Below are 6,709 nucleotides of genomic sequence, written 5' to 3'. Positions count from 1 at the left end.
AAAAATAATTAGCCTAAAGACTATAGTTTTAGTAGCATAAAATGACCTACTAATTTCGTCTCTTATGTTCTCAGCGGCCAATTCTTCTGGTACCCTGAGGTGTATGTACGACTGGGTGAGACAACAGCAGACTATAGCGCGCTATACAAGGCCGAGAAACGAACGTCGAAAAAGTAAGGATTACGGGTATAATAGAGCAACTTTTGGTGTGTGGAGTGTAATGTAGTGCCGTTGGAAAAGGTTTGAAGCGAGCGACTGGGAAGCGACTGGGAAGCGACCGTCGCAAAAAAAGACTGGCCCGATATAACTATGCGAAGCCGGGCTGCCCTGGACGACAAGATACCTGATACCTTGCCTTGCCTTGCTTTGTTCGGCTTGGGAATGGAGTCTGACAGGGAATGTCGTTTGCGGAGGAACCAGGTACCTATTGCTGAAGCGAATATTGACGGCCACGGCGGTACGTACTGTACAGGCAGTATAATGCGTATGCGCCGGCGCGGGGACCTGGGTAGCACGGGCAGACAGGTATGTAAGTAAGTAGAGTGCTTTTGGCAGTATCCGTTTGTATGTATAGAACAAAAAGAAAAGAGAGAAGAGAATAGATGAGAGAGCAGAGAGAGACTAAAAAAGGAGTGAGTGGTTCCTAATGGATGGATTCTTGAGGGGGGAGATTTGCTGATTTGATAGGTAAGTTTAGTTTATCAATGGAACCAGAGTTAGCAGCTAAGGTGCCAGGTGGGTAGCAAAAAAATAGGGACTTGAAGAAGATCAGACGAAATCATTAGTCCACTCTTAGGCCATATATACACTAAGGATGATCTAATATTTATGTCAACGACTAAATCAGTACCGGTTTTTATTCAAACCACCTGGGTGCTAAGGTGTGTCTGTCGCCCGCCCTCGTGGAATCCCATTCTAGAAAGGGGCCCCGGGGGCGGGTGAAGAAAAGAAAAAAATAAGGCAATAAACGGCCACTATAATCACGTTGCTTGAATCAGTCACTCATCTCATCAAGTGATTTCTAATAATACGAGCTCTCTTTTCTTTCCCATGACCATTTTGGAACCACCAACGATGGAATCCTGTTTCAAGCAAAAGCAAAGCTGGTTCAAACAAACATTCGCTCATATTGAAACTGACGCGATAGAGGCAGGTCTTTTTTCGCCCGATGGATACATCAACCATAAAGTGCGAGTGCTACCTGCTACGGAGGTGTCTCCGCCGAAAAGATACTTGCTGGTGGGCTACAGACCATTTAGCAAGGATCGAGGGACCCTTCCTCCCTTGACACGACAGATGGGTGGTCGGTCTTGCAAACATCCATCACTCTGGTTGTATTGCAAGGCGCCTATAGTGGTAATGTGATATATGTGAGCAGCAGCTATATCAATAATGTTGCTAGCAGCCACATGGCACATTCAGATGACTCCACGTCTGACCAGACAAAGCGACATTTGACAGGAAGAAGTAAGGGGTAATAGTCTGTCTGACTTGACTTGACTTGGCTCGATTCTTCATCCGTGAGCCTACTGCAACAACAATTCCAGGATCCAGGTCAGCTTTTCGCACTAATGCCTACTAATGGCAAACGAGGCTTCCGCCCTGCTTAGCCTACTAGTACCCACTGGAAAATCGTCAATCGCACTCGACTAGAAGACGCCACTCAAGCGTCCACTTTACCATTGCAGCAGTTGCCCACAGCAATTAATTTTGTGCCTGACCGGGCCTGCTTGACTCGGTCACATTGCAAGGTTTGAATGACGGGCGGCTACTGCGGGGAACAACTTGTTAATATCATCGATTCCGCATCGTCATAGTCTGTCATGACTTGCAAATGGGAACCAGACATTTGGTTTTTTGCATGTCGAAAAGATGGCAGACTAAAATTAAACGAAACTTCAACTCTGGAGATGTCGTCGTTTCAAACAGAAACAGGCCGTAAAGGTCTACATAGTAGAATTTTTAACTCCATTCCAGTTAGGTAGTCTGAAGATATGCTTTATTTGGGATTCACTCTGCAACGCGACTGGAACGTAAACTGCCACGGGGACTACGGGACGTTGCGAGAGTTTACTTTTTTACTGTACTTGTTTCTTGCTCAACGTGGACAAAGGCCTCTTTCTTTTTAAACGTTTTATTTTAGTGCTGAAGCTTCGGTTCACGCGTGACCTAGCTTTTTAGTCAGGGGTAAAAGTGGTTGATTTCTGGTCCTTGCTCAAGCCTCCGCGGAAGGGATTGAGATCAGAGGCACACTATCTTGAGCGATCATCTTTGTCTACTTTGGCGCAATGGATGTAATGTTGCAGCGCTGTCACCATAACCTACCATTAGATTAAGGATATTTAATTACTTTAATATCATGAAAATTCAATGATTTCGATTGTGTTTCAGATGTACCTTGCTACTGCGACTTCGTATATCTTGTTCCCGCACTGATTCATTGTTGGCCTCTTTGTTGCAAATCCGGACCAGCTGTCTGACAAATTACTTGTCTTCCCTCAAAGCCACTCATTGTCAGCTCGCAACAAACTGGCCAAGCCGCATGTGGACTCCTTCAATACAAGGGCAGGGGCCCCCTTGAAAGCGTCGAGGATCCCCCTCCCAATGAGAGCCGCAATGGGCTATCCCACGCCTGATTCAGAACGGCCAAACAATCCACTGCAGGGTTTGGTGTGCAAGGGTTGTTGGGTCTAACCGCTATAGACTGTCATGTAGCAATCGTGAAGGGGTCATCAGATAGATGGCCGGAGTATTTCTGCCATGTGCTGGGTCCCCTTTGACTCCAGAAAAGAACACAAATGAAACTTGGACAAGCCAGAAAAAGAAAAGAAAGAAATATGGATATCATTTGGAAGAGAATGCAACAAAGAACAAATGCCCACGTTGCCTAGATCAACAACAATCCTTCGTTGTACTTGTTTTGGTGAGTTTCCTTCAAGTCATAGTCTTCCACGTTTCACAGTATCTCATCCAACACTCTACATTTCGCTTGCATTTTGAGGTCCCCAAAAAGAGAAGGTCGCGTAACAACAAAAGCATAACATGTGCCTGTGTCCTATATCAAAATTGCGCATGTAGTATGTATCGGCATCATGCAGGTACAATCTGGCCATCTCGAGTGGCCCGAACTCCGGAGATCCATTCTGAACCCTGGTCAACGTACTAAGGTCATCAATCAAATCAGCTTCCCACGTCTAACCGCCCAGAGCAGAACCCAAGCACTGACCCAGTTATTTGAGGGATGACATGACACAGAACGAGCTTCAGATCACAAGACTCCGCATATGTCGGCTTTGTTTAGGATCGCAATGAGAAACACAAGGCGCTTCGGGATGAGATGACTTGTGACATTGTAGAAATCAAGACATTTGGCAAAGACAATCCCGTCGTCCGCATAATACCACAATAGCAATGTGCCCTTGTACACACTCTACGTACATGTCTGTGCGCGTTCATACATACAAACACAGCAGCCACTTGATAGATCAACTGCAAGCCACTCTGAAAGCGTCACATCCGGGGCAAATGCCAAGCTGCATATGCAAGAGAAAGGGTATTCTCAACAAGCTTGCCCTTGCTCCCTTTTCTTGCTGCACCGCAATCCATCAATCACGGGGATAAATTCACCAGACACAGGAAATAGTGGCAGAGCAACATCTTCAACGCATGCCTTTCTCCTCTTCCTTGCAGCTTTGCACCGAGACACATCCGTCAGCGGTCGCCACGGAAGCATGTCTCGCAAGTAGTGAAGCACCAGAGAAACCACCAAATTCTTCCGTGTGGTCGGATTGTGACTGCGCGGCAAGGCTTAGAAACGGGAGCGGGATCTGTGTTCCTGGATCTCTGTCATTGGTACATGTACGATCCTTGCGTCAAGGGCTGGCTGTATGTGCCAAGACAATGTTCCAGATGGACTTTTCGTCACGAAAAAGGACACCCGAGGACGGGAATTGCAGTCTTTTCAGCTGTTGGTGAACGTTCCCGATGCCCGTGGATAATAGGTAGTTTACCAGTACGGACCTGGGCCTGCCATTGTAGTTGATTTACAAAAGTTGAGCCAACATCGTGGCTGCATCCTAAACTAAGCATAAAGCTCCTAAGGTTATGTGACTAGGGATCTAGCCATCAATGGGGTGGATCTTGAGGATGAGGTTTTAACATGACTTTAAATCTCGATCAACGATTGCAAGTTCTCTCTAAATATACAGATAGCCGACTCTCAACTTTACAATCAGATCAGGGTTAACAAAAGCGGTGTGATACTCATACATATGTGATAGAGATAACGAAAGGATCTTCAAGAACCACTACCGTCCATGAACCCGGTCTTCACATATTTGTTCGTGGAATTAATCATCCATGCTAAAGCGTGCAACCCTTTTGTAACTATGCGTATTCTTCCGCCATCATAAAGAACCAAACAAGTGTGTCATGATAGAAATCCCCCCACCACGTATTGCAACCTTGAGTTATACGCAGTTGATTTCGATCATCGCGACTCCGCCCGCAAAAATGCACGAAATACTACACGTTTCTTCCTCTACTAGCGCGCGAGTAGTAAGGTAGCTAGCTAGGTATTACTCGCATCAGTAAAAAAAAGTCCCTTCTTGTTAGTCCCTGAGCTTGGATGTTCTGAAGAACCCTTATTCTGCGGCGGGCTTACCCGTTACAGGGTAAGGTTGAGGACAGACAGTAACTAACTACGTCGCGTCTTGAGCTCCGTGAAAGCGTGGATAGTGTTGGTGTGTGGACACGAGATGCTTGATCTGTTGTAATGGCGATTCAGGTTTGGATCGTTCTGCCGATTCGATATCTTCGATCCTGGAAAATAGTCTCCGCGTGAACTATATTGAGATACGATTCAACATTAGTGTTTCACTATCTCAAAAGCCCGACAGGAAGCCTCGGGACTGTCGAAATTGCTCAAATTTATCCCAGTATCTGCTGGGCTTTAGGGTATCTTATAAAAAAAATCGTACGATAAATCTTAGTTCCCCGTTTAGGAAGAGTATCATCCCTTATTCTGATACACTGACTAACACCTCACGTTCCCCATAGACGTCAATGATGATGGGGTTTGAGGGCGATATAGTTAGAAGTATTTGCCTTCGCAATGCATACAGCAGATATTATACCTCTTGAAGACATAGACCCGAGCGGTAAACGTCGGATCGCGAATTCCGATATTGTGAAATCGAGAGTTTCTTGTCGTCTGACGTCTTTTGAAACACGAAATGAGGATGATCGACTCAATGTATGATCGTCACTCACCTCCCAGCTGGACCAAACACATCATACTTTAGTGTTCGATGCTATTCACGGCAAGTCGCCTGCCGATGCAGCATTCGCCGTAACTATCGTTGACAAGAATAACCTGAATCAGGTCTGCATGAAATAGAAGTTCTCTGCAGACAGAGCAACTCCCACAGGAACCCGCTAGTGGCCTCGATACGAGTTTGACAAGTTTGCCGTCAGCATCAAAAGCCTCTTCAGGTTAAACTTAGGTTATCGTCAACATGGTATTGTATCTACAACCCTAGCGAACGGAGGGTCTTATCACCCCTGAACATTAGCAATTTTTCAGGGGTCCATAGTGCTTAAGCCGGTTTCAGGAGAGGCGGTGGAAGTGGTGATCGCCATGACAAGCCGCTAAGTAAAATTATGGCAACGCGAGACTGGGAAGCCGAGAATCCGGACTGGTCCCTGAATCGATAAGTTCCTCGGCTCCGTGAACGCGGGATTGCCGAAGATAAACGCCGGCAGTGAGCCGGGACTCTGACCCACTTAACCCGAAGAACGGAGGTCCGAGTCAGATGACCGGCTTCGGCAGGTCCGAGGTTTTTGTGATTTGAAGGTTTCTGACCTTGGATACCTATGCATAGTGCTTTGACCTTGGAACATGCCGCTGGGGTGTTATTGGCGGAGTCGTATTGTATTTTCAAGACATTTTCCATGACCGAATCCCAATCCCACCTCGCTTAAGCAAGGCCGTGGATAGAATTTTCTTTGTTCTTCGACACAAGCCAACACTGCAAGTCTTGGACCAAGGTTCTACAACGTTTCTGCCAACGGCCGGCCCAACGAGACAAGCTTAGCCCTGCATCGCTTGAGCTGTTATCTTTTTCCTTTCTTTTCCTTTTCAGGGTCTAGGGGTCTAGAACACGGACAGATGGGCCATTCCTTTTCAGCCCCTGCCCGCTAACGAGCAGAAAGCTGGTTTCTTATTGTGGATGACTGCGAAGGCGGGGGCTGACGCACATTAGAGTTGCGCATGTGCGACGTCATTGATCCTGTGACCAACCCAACCTTGGAGTCTTGTATGGATGCATCTTGTACTTCCAAGGTGGAATAATTGCTAGTGGCTGTGAACTTGAATGACTGATGGCTGGTGGCTTAGACTTTGGGTATTGGTTGGGTATACAGCTTGGCTAGAACAAACCATGGAAGCTTAATGCCTCTCTCTCCTTCTTCCTTTCCTTCTTAACTCAATCACTTATTGCAGCCTAATCACTCGCATTTCAGTTCATACTTAATACCGCCGTTCCCTTTAACCCGCCCGTTAACTGTCAACTTCCATCCATCCACTCACTTTAACCCATCGTTACCTGGACACATACGGTTACTGTTACGGTTACCGCAACAGCTACAGCGCATCACCCCCACAGTGATCATCAACTGATCGTTCCCCCATCCATCACCTTTTAGCTTC

This window comes from Fusarium pseudograminearum, chromosome 1 (assembly GCF_000303195.2).
Source record: "Fusarium pseudograminearum CS3096 chromosome 1, whole genome shotgun sequence".
In the NCBI taxonomy this organism is placed as follows: domain Eukaryota; kingdom Fungi; phylum Ascomycota; class Sordariomycetes; order Hypocreales; family Nectriaceae; genus Fusarium; species Fusarium pseudograminearum.
Note: the sequence above shows the minus strand (reverse complement) of the source record.